This window comes from Dama dama, chromosome 30 (genome assembly GCF_033118175.1).
Source record: "Dama dama isolate Ldn47 chromosome 30, ASM3311817v1, whole genome shotgun sequence".
In the NCBI taxonomy this organism is placed as follows: domain Eukaryota; kingdom Metazoa; phylum Chordata; class Mammalia; order Artiodactyla; family Cervidae; genus Dama; species Dama dama.
In genome coordinates this window covers 18,740,982-18,761,156 of record NC_083710.1, presented here as the reverse complement: position 1 = coordinate 18,761,156, position 20,175 = coordinate 18,740,982, and the positions used below count along the sequence as shown (strand labels likewise).

Genomic DNA, 20,175 nt, shown 5'->3' with positions numbered 1-20,175 from the left:
GTTATTTACGAGATGGTTTTTTAGAATTAATTATGAACAGAAGCTTAATTTTTGCTAACCCAGCTTAATAGTTCATCTCTTCTTTTGACTTATTAAAATCGTTATGATCATCTCTTGGGGGCAGGAGGGGAGGTTGTGGTTCCCACATTTGTTTCTCCTTCACTGGACTGGATAACCCAAAGTTCTACTGTGTTTGCTATTAGTCTGAAAAAGATCATGTTACTGCTTTTCCTAGTCAGATATTATAGGAAAGGTGACCTAAGCTGGGTTATACAGGTTGCTCTCAAACTAACTGACCGACTTTTGTGTACTTAACTTAATGGCTGTTTTATCTGAACAGTAAAGAAATGGGAATGTTAAAAAGTGTTTTGTGGGGGAGGAGGGGCATACACTCTTAAAAACAGCCCAATTTATCTTTGACAGTAGGATGCAGTATGTTTTTCCTTTTGCATAGTAGATCAAGATGGTAGCTGTTTTAAAGAGTAAAGAAAGAGAATGTCTTGGAGGGTTGAACTGACTTTGTTCTCCTGCTAATCTACTCCACTTGTTCTCTTCTGTGACCAGAGAAATACAGAAAGCCTAGAATACATTACTAGACCATTGTTTTCTTAATAGGATTGGTAATAATATGGTGATCACATTTATTGAATCAAATTATGTCTTTGAAGCTGGCTAGCTGGAAGAGTTGTGAAATCTCTCATGATACTACACGGCTTTAAATTAAGTCGATTTTTAAAGGAATGTTCTTTTCACAGATTTGCCAGTCTTACTAACCTTGATCAAAGTAATAGTTTTGATCAAGGAGTTTTGACAGAGGCTATTCATTTTCACTGTGGAACTTTGAATAAATGTGAAAGATACTTAAATATTTTAGTATTGGAGATTTTTGTGATTAAACGTTTATTAAGCCAGTTGGAACATTTACATTCTAAATGTATATCTGTGATTTTCACTTTGGAAAAATTGATCATATTTGAAAAGAATTGCCATTGTAGAAACACAAAGGCCAAATGTTTCAGTGAGGCTTTCTTTTTTTTTTTTAATTACTTAAAAGATATAAGGTAAAGGCATGGTTAATTAAAATAATTTAAATTCTTGCCTTTGACGATTCTTATTTTTCTAAGTCATATATGGAACCTTGTTATCTAGCCACATGTATTCCATATCATGTATACAAGTCTCTACTTTTTAAAAGAGAGACCTCTTCTAGGAGGTGGTTTCCTTAATAGTTGTGTTATAATTATTGCTAAACCTTTAACTTTATCAAATAATGCTAATACACATCTATAATTTTAAATAATTAACTTAGCTCAGATATTCGTGTTTTCTAAATCTAATGAGTGTGATCTGAGTAAAACCCCTTATAAGAACAGGTATATTATGTGGATGCTAAATTTAGAGAAGTAAAAGATGGGTGGATACATAAATAAAAACCACATACTTTGAATTCAAACCTGCCATGATTTTTACTAATTACCATTGTGGTCTCCTGGCATAACTTTTTCCTTTTTGTTTTCTCCTCCTGGTGGTAGGGCATGATAGAGCCTTCCATAACGTGGTGTTCCAGACGATTAAAGTCAGATTTTGCTACTTACAACTCGGTTTTTAACTGTAGAGCTAGAGTCCCAGTTTAAGATATTAGAACAAAATCATTTTTTCCATATAGCAACTGAGATGAGGACTAATTAGGGGCAAATTATGTAGAAAGGTTTGAAATTAAAGGGGTAAAACAGATACTGAGAAATATGATTAAATATTGGTGTACAGTAACTTGAGTTGACTGTACTTGTTTTGAATTAACCACATATTTGAGCTTTTGTTAACATCCTTTAAATTCTGTAATATCAAAATGACCCTTAAAATAGCTGTAAAGGTCAGATCTGGTAAATTTGTATAATATTTTCTTGGCATTTTACTGCAGATTATTACTGTAGTTTGGAAAAAAATTTTTAAGTGATAATGATTTAAAAAATTGTTTTTACTTTTTTCTTCCCATGTTAGTTTCTTTGTCGTTTGTGTTTTCTGGGCTTCACCTATGGATCTTATGGGAGAAAAGGAGTACATTGTAATGTCAGTGTTATGACTTAGAAAACACATTAGCAATAAAACTTTTAGGTGGTAGGATAAATGAAGATTGGCTGTTCTTTAGTCATCTTTTGAAATAATATTGCAACACTGTAAATTTTAAAATGTTGGTAACATATGTGTCTACTGGTGTTGGCTACTGACAGAGACGGTAAAGACTAGAAACATGGATCAGGCCTTAAGATTATGTATGATCTTTTAAAAAAAAAAAATCATTCTCATTAAAAAGGTCTTAATGTTTTATGTTGGGCTTCCCTGGTGGCTCAGATGGTAAAGAATCTGCCTGCAGTGCAAGAGTCCTGAGTTTGATCCTGGGTTGGGGAGATCCCCTGGAGAAGTGAATGGCTACCCACTCCCGTTTTCTTGCCTAGAGAATTCCATGGACAGAGGAGCCTGGTGGGCTACAGTCCACGGGGTTGCAAAGAGTTGGACACGACTGGGTGGCTAACAAACAAAACACATAATGTCTTAGGTTAGCCTTTAATTTGAACTTACTGTTAATAGCACAGGGAAGATGCAGGTATTTCACACTGATGTTTTCAGTGTTTCGTGATTGTTAATACAGCCTCTTCTGTGAAATTGGTCAAACTTGCATTCATCCTTCAAGACTCAGCTCAGATGTTCCCTCTGTATCATTCTCTTCAAGAAATGTTTTCCTTAAGGCACTGTGCACATTCAATTAAAATTACGTTTACCCATTTTCCCCATAAGACCGTGAATTCTTCAAGGGCAAGAGCTGAGTGTTTTTTGAAAGAATTAATGAGCAGACCTTTCTCTGCCTTTTGTATGATTTAAAATTTGTATTGTCTCTTACTTTAAGCATAACTGTTGGAGATGCAGGATCATATAATTTAATGCAACAAAATGAAAAGAATGAAAATACTTTGTGTACCTCTTTTACCTTTTCATACCTTGAGGTAAATTGATATTTATCTTCTAAATATAGTACCTGTATATAGAGTAGTTCCTCAATATTTATTAATGAGGAATTCGAGTTTTCTTATCAAATAGGAGTAATGCTCATTTTTGCCAGCTTCGTAGGATGGTTGCATCAGATAAAATACTTTAACTGTGAAATACTAAATTATAAGATCTAATTTTTATTTATGTTGTACCTGCCCAGTTTAAAGAGCCAAATAGTTTACATGCTTATCAAAACAAACAAAAGCTTATTGCCCTCTTTATTTCCCTGGAAGCAATCACTTTCACCTCTTGTAGATGATGATTGTGATATTTATCTCCTAGTCTCTAAATAACTGCCTGTATTACTACTTGATGTACAATGCAGCCAGGTGGTTAGGAGCGTGGACTGCTTAGGTCTGAGCCAACCTCTGTTGTTCACCAGCTACTTAACCTCTCTGTGCCTCAGTTTGCTCACTTTAAAAAGTGGGGAGAAAAAATAAAGTGGGGAGAATAATATCTACCGCATAGATTTTGAAAGAGTGAAACGAATTTGGAAAGTCCTTTGAAATGTCTCTGACTCATATGCTCTACATTACTGTTTGGTTGCTAAGTCGTGTCCAACTCTCTGCGACCCCATGGACTATAGCATGTCAGACTTCCCTGTCCTTCACTGTCTCCCAGAGTTTGCTCAAAGTAAGGTCCATTGAGTCAGTGATGCTGTCTAACCATCTCATCCTCTGCTGCGCCCTTTTCCTTTTTTCTTCGATTTTTCCCAGCATCAGGGTCTTTTCCAATGAGTCGGCCCTTTGCATCAGGTGGCCAAAATCTTGGAGCTTCAGCATTAGTCCTTCCAATGAATATTCAAAGTTGATTTTCTTTAGGTTTGCTTTGTATGTTTAGATAAAAATACTCCTTGCTTTTGTTTTTGGCTTTAGTAACTTCCTGGGTAGAAAATGAAGATTAACTTTGTCATGATCTACTCAGCTGGTCCTTCTTCCTCCTGGTTTCCCCCTTCATCTTAATAGTTATGATTGCATCATTGTCGATTATTCAGTTTTCTTGTAAAATATAACTTTTCCTAGCCTGTCTAATGTCCTGCACTTGCCTTCCTCCTCCTATCCCAGCTATCTAGTATGTATGGTATACCTGTATATATATTTCTGTATATTGTTTAACATATACAAATGTTAGTAGTGGGTTCCCTCACCCCAAGTTTTCATCCATCATCATCTGTTTCCTCCAAGTTGCCTTTCTTCCCATTTTTGTGGGTTTTGGGCTTAACCTTTTGTGATAGAGCCTCTCCTCAGATGTCTGGCAATTCTTGATCTTCTGGGTGTACTTAAATGTGGGAGACTAAAGAGCTGATAAGCAGTTCTCAATGTGACTTGTTAACTGTTAGCTTTTCCATAGGCTGATCTGGCTGGAATTCATTGTCTCCACGCCTCCCGCCTCCCTGCCGCTTTAGTTTTCTCTGTAGTAATCACTGACTCAGCGTTTCATCAAATGTCCCTGGAGATGTTCAGACCTATCAGGTATTGTTACCACTTTTATCTTTCTGAGGAAGTCTCATATTTCTCTAATCTTCATTCTGGACTAATTGCCTTTTAGACTTACTAATATTGTGAGGTTCCTTTCAGTGTCTTCTGTGGTTGGATCTCTCTTTTCTGGTGACCCATGTCATATTCTTTCTTGGCTTGCTTGATATTTTAAAATGGCTTTATATTACCCTTATACAGTTAGGTAAAGGATATTGGATTGGAAATTGTATTATTTTATAATTTTGCTCCATAGCTTTCTAGCTTCCATATTGCTTTTGAGAAGTTTAAAGCCATTCTGATGTCTTACAGATATTACATGTGACCTGTGTGGGTTTTGTTTTTCCTTTTTACCCCCATCCTCTTGTTTATTCTCTTTTCTTCCCTTCCCTCATTTTTTAAATCTCTGAAAGCTTTTAAGAATGTGTCTGTTTTTAGTGTTCTGAAATTTAACAGTGAGGGTTCCTTATTTGGATTTCTTTTCATTCAGGGTGCTGAATACTTGGTGTGCCCTTTCAGTCTGGAAACTCCTTTTAGTTTTGGGACTTTTTCTTGAGTGAGGTTGTTGGTTATTTCTTCCAATTTCTCTTTTCTTTCTCAAATTCCTTTTATTGAGATAATAGACCTTCTTGACCAATTTTCTAATTTTCTCATATTTTCTTTCCTATTTTCCATCTTTTTCTTTTTGCTCTACTGCTGTTGAGTTTTCATCTATTATCATATATTTAATTTCCAAGAGCTTTTGTCTTTGGTCCTTTTGAATAGTATCTATCCTATTCTAGTAGCAATCATACTTTGTCTTAGCTTAGTATAAAAGTGTTTTTTTATTCATTAAGGTTTCTTCTCCATGTGTGATCTGTGTCCTCCATTTTTACTCTCTTAGTTTTTATTTGTTTGGTCTTTATCTTTTGTGTTACAGCCTTTTCTTAGATGGTGGTTGTGTGTGAGAGTAGGGGAGTTGAATGCTGATTTGAAATTCTGAGAGGTTTTGTCAGCTTCACTCTATGGTAACCTGTCCGGGCATCCCCATACGTGTTTCTTCACTCACTCAGCTTGTTTTCAGTATGTTCTCCTGCATATTGCTGTGCCTCATTTTCTCAGTCCCAGGATCTTGTGTTTTATATTCACGAGACAATATATTTTCAGTTTTTTGTTGGGGTTGGGGAGGGGTGGTTAGTATCTGTGGGGATGGTTGCTTCTTAAACAGACTTTTAAACAATCTTTTCTTATTTTAGCACTCTCTCTCCCCCACATCCCACTTCAGATGTATGTGGTACTGCCAATTCCTGAGTCTTTTGGGGATTTTACAGTTTAAATTGGGTTTGTTCTTGGCTTTCCCCACTGTTTGCTAAAGATTTGATTTCCTAGTGTTTGCTAAGTCATTTGTCACTCAACCATCTGTTTTCCAGCTTCCAAATTTTTGTTGCTATTGTCTTTTCACCCATTCTCTCAATTTTTGTGGGCTCATGGCTTTTATATCTTAAAAATTCCTTTTCTGTCATTTTTGTGAGGTTTTAGGAAAGGAGTGTAAAATAAATGTGTTTAACATTACACATCTATTTCAGTTGTAGAATGCTATGTTATTAAATATGAAGAAGGATGCTAATTTTAATGATTCATGCTCCAAGATTTGATCTGTAATTAGTACATAAATTTTGAGTGGAATTGCTTGGCTTATATTCAGCAGAAATAAGAATGGCATATAACTTGGTATTTCAGTTCACAGAAGTGATTTAAAATGTTAGGATTAGATTCAGTTAATACTTATTATCACATTTAATCACTAAACAACTTTGTGCATTAAGTTTTTTCCAATTTACTGGTGCATAAACAGAAGCTTATTTGGTTTATTAGAGAAACCGAGTGAGTTGTTGTAAGGTTACACACATAACAGTAAAGCAGAGTAAGGATTAAAAGTCGTTTTTCCAATTCAGAATCTGGTGCTGTTTCTACTGCTCATAAAGCCAACATGAGGTAAGCCCCTAAGGAGTGTTAGAGTGGCTGAAAACCTGAAAGAAGGCAGGCTTCATTGATTTGTGTCTTAGTACACATGATGGGATTGCCCTAGAACATATCAATGTTTACCTATGACCCTTTGATGACGAAAAAAGTGGGCAGAGTCATAAGAGTGATGTACCTGGAAAATACAGTAGACAGACAAATGTTAGATGAATTAGTTTTAACATTTTGGTGGGAAAATTGTATGAAAATTATCTTTTCAGGAAAACCATTTTAATTTCCTAAATTCTGTCTTTGTAACATTGGCTTCAGTATTGCAAAGCAGATAGATTTTATTTCTTGTTTAGAAACTTCAATTTAAAAATATGAAACTGCAGAGCATGCCCTGTTCTGGTACAGCATTATCTGAACCATGGTGGTTGATTTTTGCTGTGTCACTGTGTCTTTAGGGTTCACTATGTCACGGTACGAATATGCTTTAGTGGCTTATTAAAAGAAATGACATGAGGGGAAAAATGATAAAGGATGTTTATATTATTTTAAAAGAATGATCTGTCTATATTGAGTTTTGGATTCCAGGTTGACATTTTTCCAAAGGTCCCGCTCTCCCCAACCCTTCACTTCTTCCTTACCTATCAGCTAGACCTGAAAATCTTACTGGACCTTTCAGCCTCATTAGGTCTAGTTGAGCTTTGTTTTCCTTCCTTGAAGCACCCACTCTCTTTTACTTTCAGTTCAGCTCTTCTGTCAGAGTCATCGTTGGAGTTCTTTGGATTTGTGTCCTCTTCCCATCTTCTCCCTTTCCCCTAGGTAGTTGGCTGTTCTGTGGCTTCAGATACGATCTGTATGCTCTCAACTTCTGAATGCATATCGCTAGACCACACTTCTCTCCTTAGCTTTAGACTGATGTGGTCCTTTGCCTTCATGTTATCACTACTTGTGTTCTCACAGCCTCTCAGTCTCAACAGATCATAACCTTAACCTCCTCATTACTTGACCTCTCAAATTTCTTTATTAGTTATCCTCATTTTAATAAATGTTATTTCTCATTCTAGTTTTTCACTTTAGGAGCCTGAGTCATTTCTTGATAGTTTCCTTTTCCTCACCCTCTACATTCTGACCATTACTTCCTAAATATATCTTGAATTTATCTTTTCTTTCACTATCTCTGTTGCCACAACTCTAGCCTAAGATAACATACTCAACTCTTAAAAGTATTGCAGTTGCTTCTTCACCAACTTTCTGCATACATTCTTGCCTTTCTCTGATTTTATGTCTTGTAGTCAGAATGATATTCTTAAAATGGAAATCTGTTTCAGTCAGTCACTTGTCCCAAATCCCTAAAGCCTTTCCATGTCTTTTAAGGTGATTACATCTTGCTTTTGCTCCCTTCTGGCTTCATATGCTACTTCCCCTCATTTTTTGAGTCCCATCTGCTTCCTTTCAGATCCTCAGGTTGTCATGCCTTCTTGCTGTCTCCTCCAGGCTTTGGCTTGGGCTATTCTTTTAGCCAGAACGTGTTCTATGTCATCTTTCCTCCTTTCCTCCCTAAAGCCTCACTGTCACCTTGAGAGGCCTTCTCTGATACACTAGTCTAAACTTAGGTTCTTTGTTAACATTGTTTAAGATCACCTTGTTACTTCATAGTGCTTAGTACAGCTTGTAATTAATGTGTGTGTGTGATTATCTGTTTGATTTTAAGCTTCACAAACAGAGGTTTTTGGTTCTCTACTATATATACAAAGTATATGTTGGTATCTGACAGTAGGTACTCAGTAAAAATCTGCTTAATGAATAAGTGAAGAAAAAAAATTTAATGTTGGCATAAGGACAACTTCTTTTTAAAAACACTATTATGACATATTTGAAAGGTAAATAAGTTCTTTATACATCATGTGATAACACTATTTTCTCCTTTAGTAGGGTTGACTGACAGAGAGTTGATTGAGAATTATTGATTACTTTTTGCTGTGTTCATGAGCAAAAAAGAAATGCTTACTTGCTGCTTTTAATAAGCATCTCTTGTTTATTTTTGCACATAATGTTTTGTTTATGTATGTTTATGACGAGTTTTGCACCTTAAACCCATTTATTTCTAAATTGTGTCAGTATTTTTCTTTATCTCCTTTTGATTGGTTCAGCTCTTTAACATAAATGATTTAGCATAAATGATCCAAGTATTACCTTGAAAGTTCTTTGCAGTTTCAGCTGTTTAAAATATAAACATTTAACTGGCAAAATGCCACTTGTTTGTATTAAGAGTTTCCTTTGTTAGTGTAGTAAGCATTGAGTTAATTACTTGTTTAAAATTCCTAACCACTCTGTTTTGCTTATGGTCACTGTAGTTACTTGTTACTAAACTAGCAAGTTATGGTTTCTATTAAGGGCAAAGAACCATGAAAAAGACATAGCAGTGATTAGAATTAGCAATAAATTTAATTGATTATATATGGATATTAAATGGGAGTAAAGAAGTATTAAGAGATGAGGCCTTTTAAGGTTGGGGTTATTAAAAACAGAAGGAAAATACAGAATCTGTTGTAATGATCATCAGAGTCTAGTTTTGAGAGTCTTTAAAGGTTTTCATATCCTTTTGTAGACATACCAGTGTTAAACCTGGCTGCGTGGCTTAAAACTGTACTTGTATTGACTGGGGAGAAGATTTGCTGTGGCTTGATTTTATTAAGGATTAGATCATGGTGAGTGGTATTGCCTTTTCCCATCCATGGACCCATAGAGTAAAGGGTGCTCTGAGCTTCCTGGGGATAAGACAGATGCAGTAGCATCTTGTTTTTCCAGGCAGCCCAGGTATTTTTTTTTTTGTCTTCTTTTTTTTTTCTCTTTTTTCTACACTTGTTCAGTTGCTAAGTCGTATCCGACTCTTTGCAACTCCATGGACTGTAGCCCACCAGGCTCCTCTGTCCATGGGATTTCCCAGGCAAGAATACTGGAGTGGGCTGCCATTCCCTTCTCCGAGGTATTTTTATAATACTGAATCACTGCCTAGGCGAGGGGCTCCTGGTGCTTAGTGTATGTGGCTGAGAATTCTCTTTTTGAGTCATTGTAGATGGATTGATTATAAAATTGCTCACTGTTGATGAGACTTCATTCTCTCTCAGCTGTCCTACTTACCTAATTTCTTTGGTTATTAGGGTTAGTGTATATCTCCATGTCAGCAAGCCCCGTATATTGACTAGTTAGTCAAACAACATATAGATGTACAGTTGAAATAATATCTAGCATTACATTTTTGCTATCATATGGGTATGATGTATTTCTAGTGGTGACAGTAATAAAACCTTACTCTTGTATTCTTTTTGTGGGGCAAGGGTTTAATAAAACCATTTGAGATAGATTATGTGCTCTTGAGTCATAGCAGTCTTAAAGTTGTTCAGTTTTCACAGAGGAAGACACTGAATCTTGGGTTCATTTATTCCTTCCGTAAGTAATAAAATACTGAGTTCCTACTATGTATCATATATGCTGTTTTTAGCTTGTTCATGGACAGATTGCAACAATTTAATAATAGTAGTAGTAGTAATAGTCATAGTAGGAGTAGGCAAAAATTATAGTACTTGTTTTCTGCAAATTCTAAGCGCTTTCCATGTTATCAACTTGTGAATTCTCCGAACAACCTTTGTTACCCACATTTTGCAGATAAGGAAATTGAGGGATAGAATAAATAATTTATTCAAGGTCACCTGGCTAGTAAGTGGGAGCTGGGACATAGCTCCAGGCAGACTGAGTCTGGAGTTGGTGCTCTTAATGACTTTTGTGCTCCACTGTCTCTGTAGCATACAATCCAAACCACGGTGTTCTGGTGGTGTTTCCTCACTCAGCTTACATGCAGTGGAAGGCACTGAGAACTGTAGATGCTCCTTATTTCCTCAGAGCCGTAGGTACTCCTTTTGGTCTTGGAAGTTTGGGTGGGGCTGCTACTCCTGTGGTTGTGTTATAGAATGTGAGCACCTTGAGAGCAAAGATGTTACCCATCTATTTTTACCTCTGTATTTCTACTGCTCTACAGTAGAACCTGGCTCATCACGTGTTCTGAAATATTTGTTGAATATGTGAGTGCAGACATGTGGCAGAAACAACCCCCACAATTGTCCAGGAAAGCCATATAATTACTGCCAAATACTTCGCTATCCTGTTACCATGATTGCGTAGCTGTTTTGATAGACAGGAGTAAGGCTCAGTTCTTCTCAGATACGTTACTGTCCCTGTTATAGTAAATGGTTTGCCCCTCACTGGCCTACCATATGGGTGTATTTATTGAGTAGGTACTCGCTGTAAGGGCTTCCCTGGTGGCTTGGACGGTAAAGAATCTGCCTGCAATGCAGGAAACCCAGGTTCGATCCCTGGGTTGGAAAGATACCCTGGAGAAGGGAATGGCTACCCACTGCAGTATTTTTGCCTGGAGAATCCCATGGACAGTGGGAGCCTGGTGGGCTGCAGTCCATGGGATAACAAAGAGACAGACTCGATTGAGTGACTAAGCACACACTAGGTGTAAATCATTATATCTAGTAGTGCTGTGGGCAAAGATGTAATCTATCATGGTTCTTGTTCTCAAGCAGTGTATGCTACGTATACATGGGGAAATTATAAGAGCTGAAGAACAATTTCAAATCCTAAAAGATGATGCTGTTAAAGTGCTGCACTCAATATGCCAGCAAATTTGGAAAACTCAGCAGTGGCCACAGAACTGGAAAAGGTCAGTCCGTTTCAATCCCAAAGAAGGGCAATGCCGAAGAATGTTCAAGCTACCATACAATTGCACTCATCTCACATGCTAACAAAGTAATGCTCAAAATTCTCCAAGCCAGGCTTCAATAGTATGTGAACCATGAACTTTCAGATGTTCAAGCTGGATTTAGAAAAGGAATAGGAACCAGAGATCAAATTGCCAGCATCTGTTGGATCATCAAAAAAGCAAGAGAATTCCAGAAAAACATCTGCTTCTGCTTTATTGATTACGCCAAAGCCTTTGACTGTGTAGATCACAACAAACCGTGGAAAATTCTTCAAGAGATGGGAATACCAGACCACCTTACCTACCTCCTGAGAAATGTGTATGCAGGTCAAGAAGCAATAGTTAGAACCAGACATGGAACAACAGACTGGCTCCCAATTGGGAACAGAGTACAAGGCTGTATATTGTCACCCTGCTTATTTAACTTCTATGTAGAGTATATCATGCAAAATGCAGGGCTGGATGAAGCACAAGCTGGAATCAAGATTGCTAGGAGAAATACCAATAACCTCAGATATGCAGATGATACCACTCTTATGGCAGAAAGTGAAGAAGAATTAAGCCTCTTGATGAAAGTGAAAGAAGAGAGTGAAAAAGCTGGCTTAAAACTCAACATTCAAAACACTTAAGATCATGGCATCTGGTCCCATCACTCCATGGCAAAAAATGGAGAAACAGTGGAAACAATGAAGAGACTTTATTTTTGGGGGCTCCAAAATCACTGCAGATGGTGACTGCAGCCATGAAATTAAAAAAGACACTTGCTCCTTGGAAGGAAAGCTATGACCAACCTAGACAGCATATTAAAAAGCAGAGACATATTTTGCCAACAAAGGTCGGTCTAGTCAAAGCTATGGTTTTTCCACTAGTCATGTATAGATGTGCGAGTTGGACCATAAAGAAAGCTGAGTGCCACAAGAATTGATACCTTTGAACTGTGGTGTTGGAGAAGACTCTTGAGAGTCCCTTGGACTGCATGGAGATCCAAACAGTCCATCCTAGAGGAAATCTGTCCTGAATATTCATTGGAAGGACTGATGCTGAAGCTGAAACTCCAATACTTTGTCCACATGATGTGAAGAACTGACTCATTAGAAAAAACCCTGATGCTGGGAAAGATTGTAGGCAGGAGGAGAAGGGGATGACAGAGGATGAGATGGTTGGGTGGCATCATGGACTTGATAGACGATGAGTTTGAGCAAGCTCCGGGAGTTGGTGATAGACAGGGAGGCCTGGCGAGCTGCAGTCCATGGGGCACAGAGTCCGACACAACTGATTGGACTGAATTGAACTGAAATAATAGTTTTAAATAGAATGAAATATGAAGTTGAAAAATCAGAAATTTTGAGCTGGAAATCTTGATCACATTCAACTTTTGGCATATAGGTAGAGGAACAAGTTCAAAGAGGCTATGTGAATTCCTGACACAGTGCTACAAAATGTTTCTTAGGCTTTAACGGGAATGCCAGCCTCCCAAATGACAAAGGATACTACATTCAGAGTTTACAAGTGGGATATAATTGACCTTTGGTAGGTTAGGAAAGCAATTGTTGTTTGAACTGACTTTTCAGAAATCTTGAGTTGAAGGAGAATGTTTCAGGCAGGAGAATGCTAATAATGAAAATGGCATGAAATAAAGAAAATATTCTGGGCACCAGTTAGGCAACAGTTGCTCTTAATAGATGTCTAAGGTGGTGATAGGAAGTGACTGAAGATTAAATTAGGGAGTGATTTTGCCTTCAACACTTGTTAACTGATGTTCAAGGAAAATTAGTATAAAAGGAATTTGTAATTTGGATTGAAGTGGGGATATACTTGGAATAGGAAGGACAAGTTAGGAAGTTTTGTTTTTCTATTATTATTTAACGAATGGAGGAAATTAGGGGGATTGTGGTTTTCATTGTAAGATGATTCAGTTCAGGAATCCTTTGGTTAGCAAATTTCTCAACTTATGAAAATACTGCATTCACTTTTCTAGCTTCTCCCTCAAAACAATGTTTCATTTCTTTTATGTCAAAAAGGAAAACGACAACCCTGATTTTCCAGAAAAGCTATTGATTTATAGCTGCAGTTTTAAAAGTCTGAAGAATAAGTGGTTCTAACCTTCAGGTATGATTTTGGCAGTTTAATGTCTCTATAGGTTTTATCTGTGTCTGTAATCCAAAGCAGATGTGTCCTAAATATATTTAGTAGTGAAAGGAAATCCAAGTAACTGTGAACTAAATATTTAGGATGGGTTCTTTACATTATTGATCATAGGTGCTTTCTTTGCGTACTAACCAGAGTCCATTGCCAGTTTCTTCCAGGTACTGGAAGGAGATGGAATTATTTCTTCCTATCCCCTGAGCACTCCTAGGTCTCTACCAAAAGGAAATGGTATAGATTTATTTAAAATGAGAAAAACATTAAGGCTATCATTGACAGTAATTATAATTTGATTGTTTTATTGACATCTAAAGTGCCTCAAAACTTATTCCTTTATATGTTGGTGCCTTTTTTCATTTTTGTTTGCCATTTCAAAAATTTGAGAATATACACATATATGTGTGGGTACACATACAAAGGAATATGCTTTTTTAAAAGGATGCTTTGAAATTGCCCTTAGATTACAGAATCTCCTGGGTATTTGAAAGGATGTAATTTACTGTGTGTATACATAGCACTGATTTATATCCTTAAGGAGAGCCTGCAGTTGAATTTAAGAGTAAGTATACACACACACACACACACACACACATATATTAAAGGAAGAGATAACAGGTAACAGATTCAATATATATTACTCTTCTCCTGTTTTTGGTTCTTTGTGTCAGGTTTTTCACCCATTTATAATTTATTTTATCTTGTAATATTTACATCTATTTTTTCAAGTTTCTGGAAACATTTTAGGGAATGACTTGAGATAGAAAGTCAGTAAATGGGAAAAGTATGACAAGGTAGAATATGGTGTATCATGAGAGATACTATTAAAGCAGTAGTGAGAGACAGAAGGTAAAGATCACATGCTTTTGAGAGAAGTTTGATAGCTGTGGGGATTGTAATATGTCACATTAGCAGAGAAAACATCCCCAAAAGGTTCAAGGTATGGAGAGTGTTTTATAGAAAAGAACACAAGACATAGTCTAAGTTGGTAGGAGATAGTGTCTGTATACAAGAACATGGCAGATGAGGGTAACTTTGAAAAACCTTAAAGGCAGGATTGCCAAGTTTAGACTTAATTGGACTTGGAATGGAGGGCCCTTCTTGTGTGTATGTAGTGGCGTGATCAGTGCTATGTTTTAGGAAACACATCCTTACTTTGGCTGTCTCGTTGCTTCCTTTCTTAATGGGGTATGAGAAGTTCAGTAATTCCCTTTCCATCACTGGTGAAGATGGAGGCACATTCTCTTTGTGGTTGCAATCTGAGATAATGGTTTGAACCAGTGACCTTGGCCTCATTAGGAAAGCTAAGAAGGTAAGGACCCAGTCCACACAGGGTAACACTCCACTTATCCAGAGTGGGTAACTTAATCCTTCAGAACACAGCTCTGGCTTCCGAAACTGCTTGAAATTGCCGTCACAAAATAAAGCTATGTGGGTTTTTTTGTTTTGTTTGTTTCCTCTTTTTGCATAATATCTCTGGTCCTTTTTTGGACTTTTTCTAGCTGTATCATCTTAAAGGAGATGAGGGGAGGGGAAGGGGAAAATGGGACTCTTAGGCATGTAGGATGACAGTAAGAAAGTAGCAGTTCATAACCTGACAGCAAAGTCGGAGTTGGGAATTTTAATAAAACCCCAGAGAAGTTTGATACGGTATTGAATGTTTACTAGTTGGAAGTTAGGTTATGTTTTGTAAATTATTTTAAGGAAGCATGAACCTGAATGAATCCCAAATGGTGTTAATTACTGAGCTATGGATAAGTATAAAGAGATGGTATTTTTAGTTGTATCTGCCACCATTGTATCATTTTAACCGTGGACTAATTAATATACTGCTTTATGTTGCTTTTTTTCCCCATTCTCAAATAAGGGAAGTGCTTCACATTTTCCTAGTAAGAGTCTTCTGTAAGAAATTCATAATGTGTTATAAATAAATGTTAGGCCTCTACAGACAGATATTACAGAGAATATTTTCAGTACTAAAAAGTCCCTAATACATGCTAAGATTTAAGTAATTATCAATGATTTTTATATTTTATATTAATTTATATAATATATATATCATATACTGTATATATTTTTGTATAATATTTATATTAGTGAAATTATTGATGAATAAATGGCATGTCAGTTACTGATGAATAAATGACATGTCAGTTACCTATCAGTTTAAGGTATTGTGTAGATACCTACTTATTTGGATATTTTGTTATAATATTCCCCCCTCAGTTTTTTCTTTGAAATATTTTTATTATCTTTTCAATGCAGTGAATCAAATAATTGCATCAAAGCTGATTTCTCATTTTGGATGTTATAAATCTCTTTTTTAGAAATGGATAATCCAACTACTTTCATAAGGAAATATTGCTTATGCTTTTAATGTAGTTTTGTTTTCTTGGTTGTATCCTTTTTATTGTGGTATTTTCAACAATGACTAAGATTCTTTATTGAGGGAAATACTCTCCTGTTTTAAAATTTACTTACGAGAGATGGTATTGGAAGGAGTGATGCTCAGACTGAAACTCCCAATACTTTGGGCACCTGATGTGAAGAACTGACTCTTTGGAAAAGACCCTGATGCTGGGAAAGATTCAAGGCGGGAGGAGAAAAGGGGACAACAGAGGAGGAGATGGTTGGATGGCATCATTGACTCGATGGACATGAGTTTGAGTAAACTCCAGGAGTTGGTGATGGACAGGGAAGCCTGGTGTCCGCAGTCCATAGGGTCACAAAGAGTCAGACACGACTGAGCAACTGAACTGATTCAGTGAAACTTACCTTATTACATTTATTTTGGAAAAAATGCTACTTTGTAGTTAACCTTTTTTGGTTGATTTTTGTTTCTTCAACTGTATTGTTTGGGGTTCAAGGTGATGAGGTGAATTGAGGAAATCTCTGGTTTTGGCTCCAGTGGTGTCTGCTGATCAGGTGCTAATGAGCCGTCACATGTCTGAGTCTTTCCTTCTCGTCCTGTTTTAAAAGGCTTGATCACTTACAGTTGATCTTAACTTCTCTTCCAGAGTCAAGCACAGAACCTTATCTTTTGTCTTTGGTGGATATTCCATGATATCATAGAATCTTAAAATAAGGGATTTCACCAATTTCCAAGCTGTTCTTCAGTTTCATTGTGTTATTCTCTTCTTTTGGAATCTATCAAACATTATCTACCAGTTATTCTCCTATGTGACATCAGGATTTATGTTTGTACAACTGGATATATATCTTATTAGGAATTTACCTGTTTTGAGATTACAGGGAGGAAGGGTAGATCTAGAATGAGGAGGTGCAGGTTGAGTCCAAGCTACGTATCTTAACTAGTTTTCTGCCTCCATTCTTGAATCCCATAGTAATAAACCAAATATTAAACTTCACCCCAGTCCTTTTTTAAAACTTACTTTTCAGTGGCGGATACTGCCTCACTGAGGCGCCTTGTTCCTGCCCTGCAGCAGTGTGGGTGAGCCGTGCGCGCGCACACCCCTCGTCCCAGTCCTTTCAGGAGCAAGCGCACTTGCCTGTGTGCTCAGCTGCTTCAGTCGTGTCCAGCTCTGCGACCCTGAGGGCTGTAGCCTGCCAGGCCCCTCTCTCCATGGGATTCTCTAGGCAAGAATTATTGGAGTGGGTTGCCGTTTCCTCCTCCAGGGAGTCTCCCCATCCAGGGATCAAACCCATGTCTCTGGCATTGGCAGGTGGGTTCATTACCACTAGAGCCACCTAGGAAACCCCAGAATCAAGGATGTTTAATATTTACTGAAGGTAAATAATATTGAAAGTAGCAACTTCTTTAACTTTTTTTTGTAAATTTGTATAAGGTTGATGATAAATTCATAGGGGACCTGAGGATTGTATGACAGATAATTCTAAAATTTATTTCACTATATTATTGGCTGACATACTACTATTGGTAAAATATTGTCAAGGAAGTTGGTGACGTAACTACCAAGTGATGGAGCTAGTATTCCATTAGGTGATTTGATTCCAGAGCTTATACCACTCTGGCTCTCCGTATTTGTGGGTTCCACGTCCATGGATTCAGCCATTCTCTGGTTGGTTGAATCCGAGGATGTGGGATCCACAGATGGGGAGGGCCAGTAGTATTGATACTTGATACTACTTTGGACCTAGGGAGTGTCATAATGAGTGAAGTAAGTCAGAGAAGGAGAAATATCCTATGACATCCCTTATACCTGGAATCTAAAAAGAATTGATACAAATGAACTTATTTACAAAACAAAGAGACCCAGACTTAGAAAAGGAGCTTATGATTGCCTGGGGGAAGAGAGAGATAGGGAGTTTGGGAAGGTCTTGTACACACTGCTGTATTTAAAATGGATAACCAACAAGGACCTATTGTATAGCACATGGAACTCAATGTGATGTGCCAGCCTGGATGGGAGGGGTGTTTGGAAGAGAATGGATTCATGTATATATATGGCTGAATCCCTTTGCTGTTCACTGGAAACTACCACAACATTGTTAATTAGCTATGCTAATAAAAGGGCTTCCCTGGTGGCTTAGATGATAAAGAGTCCGCCTGCAGTGCAGGAGACCTGGGTTCGATCCCTGGGTTGGGAAGATCCCCTGGAGAAGGAAATGGCAACCTACTCCAGTACTCTTGCCTGGAGAATCCCATGGACGGAGGAACCTGGTGGCCTGCAGTCCATGGAGTCACAAAGAGTTGGACACGACTGTGTGACTTCACTTTCACTAATAAAAAGTTTAAAATTTGAAAAAAAGCACAAATGCAGGCCACAAAAAAAGCAGTCTTTAGCATATGAGTATGGAGCTCTTTGGCCTTGAAAACTTCCTGTTGGTTCTTCATTATCGAGTGTACAGTGACTGGTGTTCCAAATGATGATCTTCTAAATCTTAATTTCGTTCTTTTTTTCTTAATACATTTAAAAGCATTTTCTACTCAAAATTAGTTAAGTTTTCCAAGTTTTTGCTAAAGAATAAGCCTTTAATTAGAAAATTAAGTGGAATCCAATTTCTAAAAAATAAACTGATATAGAGATAGTTTTATGACAAACATTTTAATAGATCAGATTGGTAGCCTTGTATTGATCTCATTGAGCTTTAAATACAAGCTTATAAGCTCTTGATACTTTGGATTATTTTTTGTTTGTTTCACGTGATCAAATTATAGTACTTTTCAAAATAGAAAACTCTCATCAATTCAATCATAATAGCACATTGTGACTCAGATCTTTAATTTTGTACAGTGACAGCTTATTTTCACATTGCATGATTATTATTGGAATAAAAAATTACTAATTTATGTGAACATTTTTATATTAAGTTGAAAAGCAAGATTTACCTATCATTTTTGCTTATTAACCTAGAAGAGTATTATTTTTAAATCTTAGACAGTTGCATTAGTTATTCTTTTAATTCAAAGGTCTTATAATAAAGCTGCTTTCCTTAATTTTTATATTTTCCTGATTCACTTATAAACAGTGGAACTATAGAAAACAATTGGAATTTTTTTAAATCATAGTTAACAGTAAAGATATATCTTAAAGGATATAGTAGTAATTTATAATTTAATAGTAACATAGTACAAATCTTATTCACATGTTCCATAATTTCACTTTCCAGTAATATGAAATAGCCAAAGCTGCTAAAAGTCAGTAATTTTCACATCTTGTACAGTTGGTTGCATTTCTAGACATTTTGCTTATTGATATGCTTTCAAGAGCCTAAATTTGCCATTCTTCCCAATTCTTGAGGCAATCACATTGAAAAAGAGAAAATTATCAGTGAGGTTACCCTTCTGAAATGGATAGGCTAAGAGACTCACTTTGTTTTTTCTTTATATAAAAGTTTAGGTATGTCTCTTAACTACATTCAGATTCTTAGCTCATGAGAATCTGCCAATAGCTTCAGTTAGCTTATTAAGAAATTGATCCATACGCAAAAAAAAAAAAAAAAAAGTGAACACATCGGCTTAACAAAAACCTGATTGTGTTATGAATATGTGACTTAAATGCAATTAATACAAATGCAGTTAATACGAATGGTTGAGGTAGAGGTTCCAAACATGAAAAGGGGGGTAAAAACAAATAGAAAGGCCAATAAAAGGGATGGTCAGGCAAGAGGAGGATCTGGTGATAGCTGTATAAAGTGTTTTAGAAAAATTATCTAAGCAATTTAAGCAATTGTCTGTTAGCCCAGAAGGCTTTTTATATTTATCATATTTCTGTTCTTTCTTGATTATATTTATCATATTTCTGTTCTTTCTTGATATTTGTGATGATTTATTTATATAAGAAATATTTATTAAATGCTTGTTATACACGTATGTTTACACTGAGCAAACATACCAAGGATGCAAAGGGGAAAAGACATGATTTTGGTCTTAAACAGTTTTGTCTTGTACCCTGAAGAAATATCCTAAAATCTTGTATGTCTTCTGAATTATTCCACGTTAAATTATGCTTAGTTATTCTGTGTGTGATGTGCATGACAGCTTTTCTGTTCACACAGGTTGATTAATCTAGGCTGTAGACTAATGAGCATAGAGCATAATGAGGTGGAGTTTAATGAGCATTATCCTTGGCCTCAGATCAGGTGTCTAATCTTGTTTATGCTATCTCTTCATTGTCTGACCTTTGTAAATGTACCTGTAAGCCCAATATTTTTACCTGTTAAGTGGGAGTGCCAGCCACCCTTGCACTGTTAATGGGAGGGTAAAGGAGATAATGTAGTGCAGGAAGTTCACTTCTTTGTTCGGTAAACGGTAGCTGCTACTCTTTCTGTGCCAAACAAGAATGATTCCTTTCCTACCTACTGTAAATTGAA

The 20,175-nt window shown here is 36.6% G+C and overlaps 1 protein-coding gene across 10 annotated transcripts in view; it reads left to right on the top strand.

The window, feature by feature from the left end:
- The window catches only part of TSC22D1 (TSC22 domain family member 1), a 125,676-nt gene that overhangs the window by 3,475 nt on the left and 102,026 nt on the right, over positions 1-20,175 (top strand). The gene's annotated exons all lie outside the window — the stretch shown is intronic.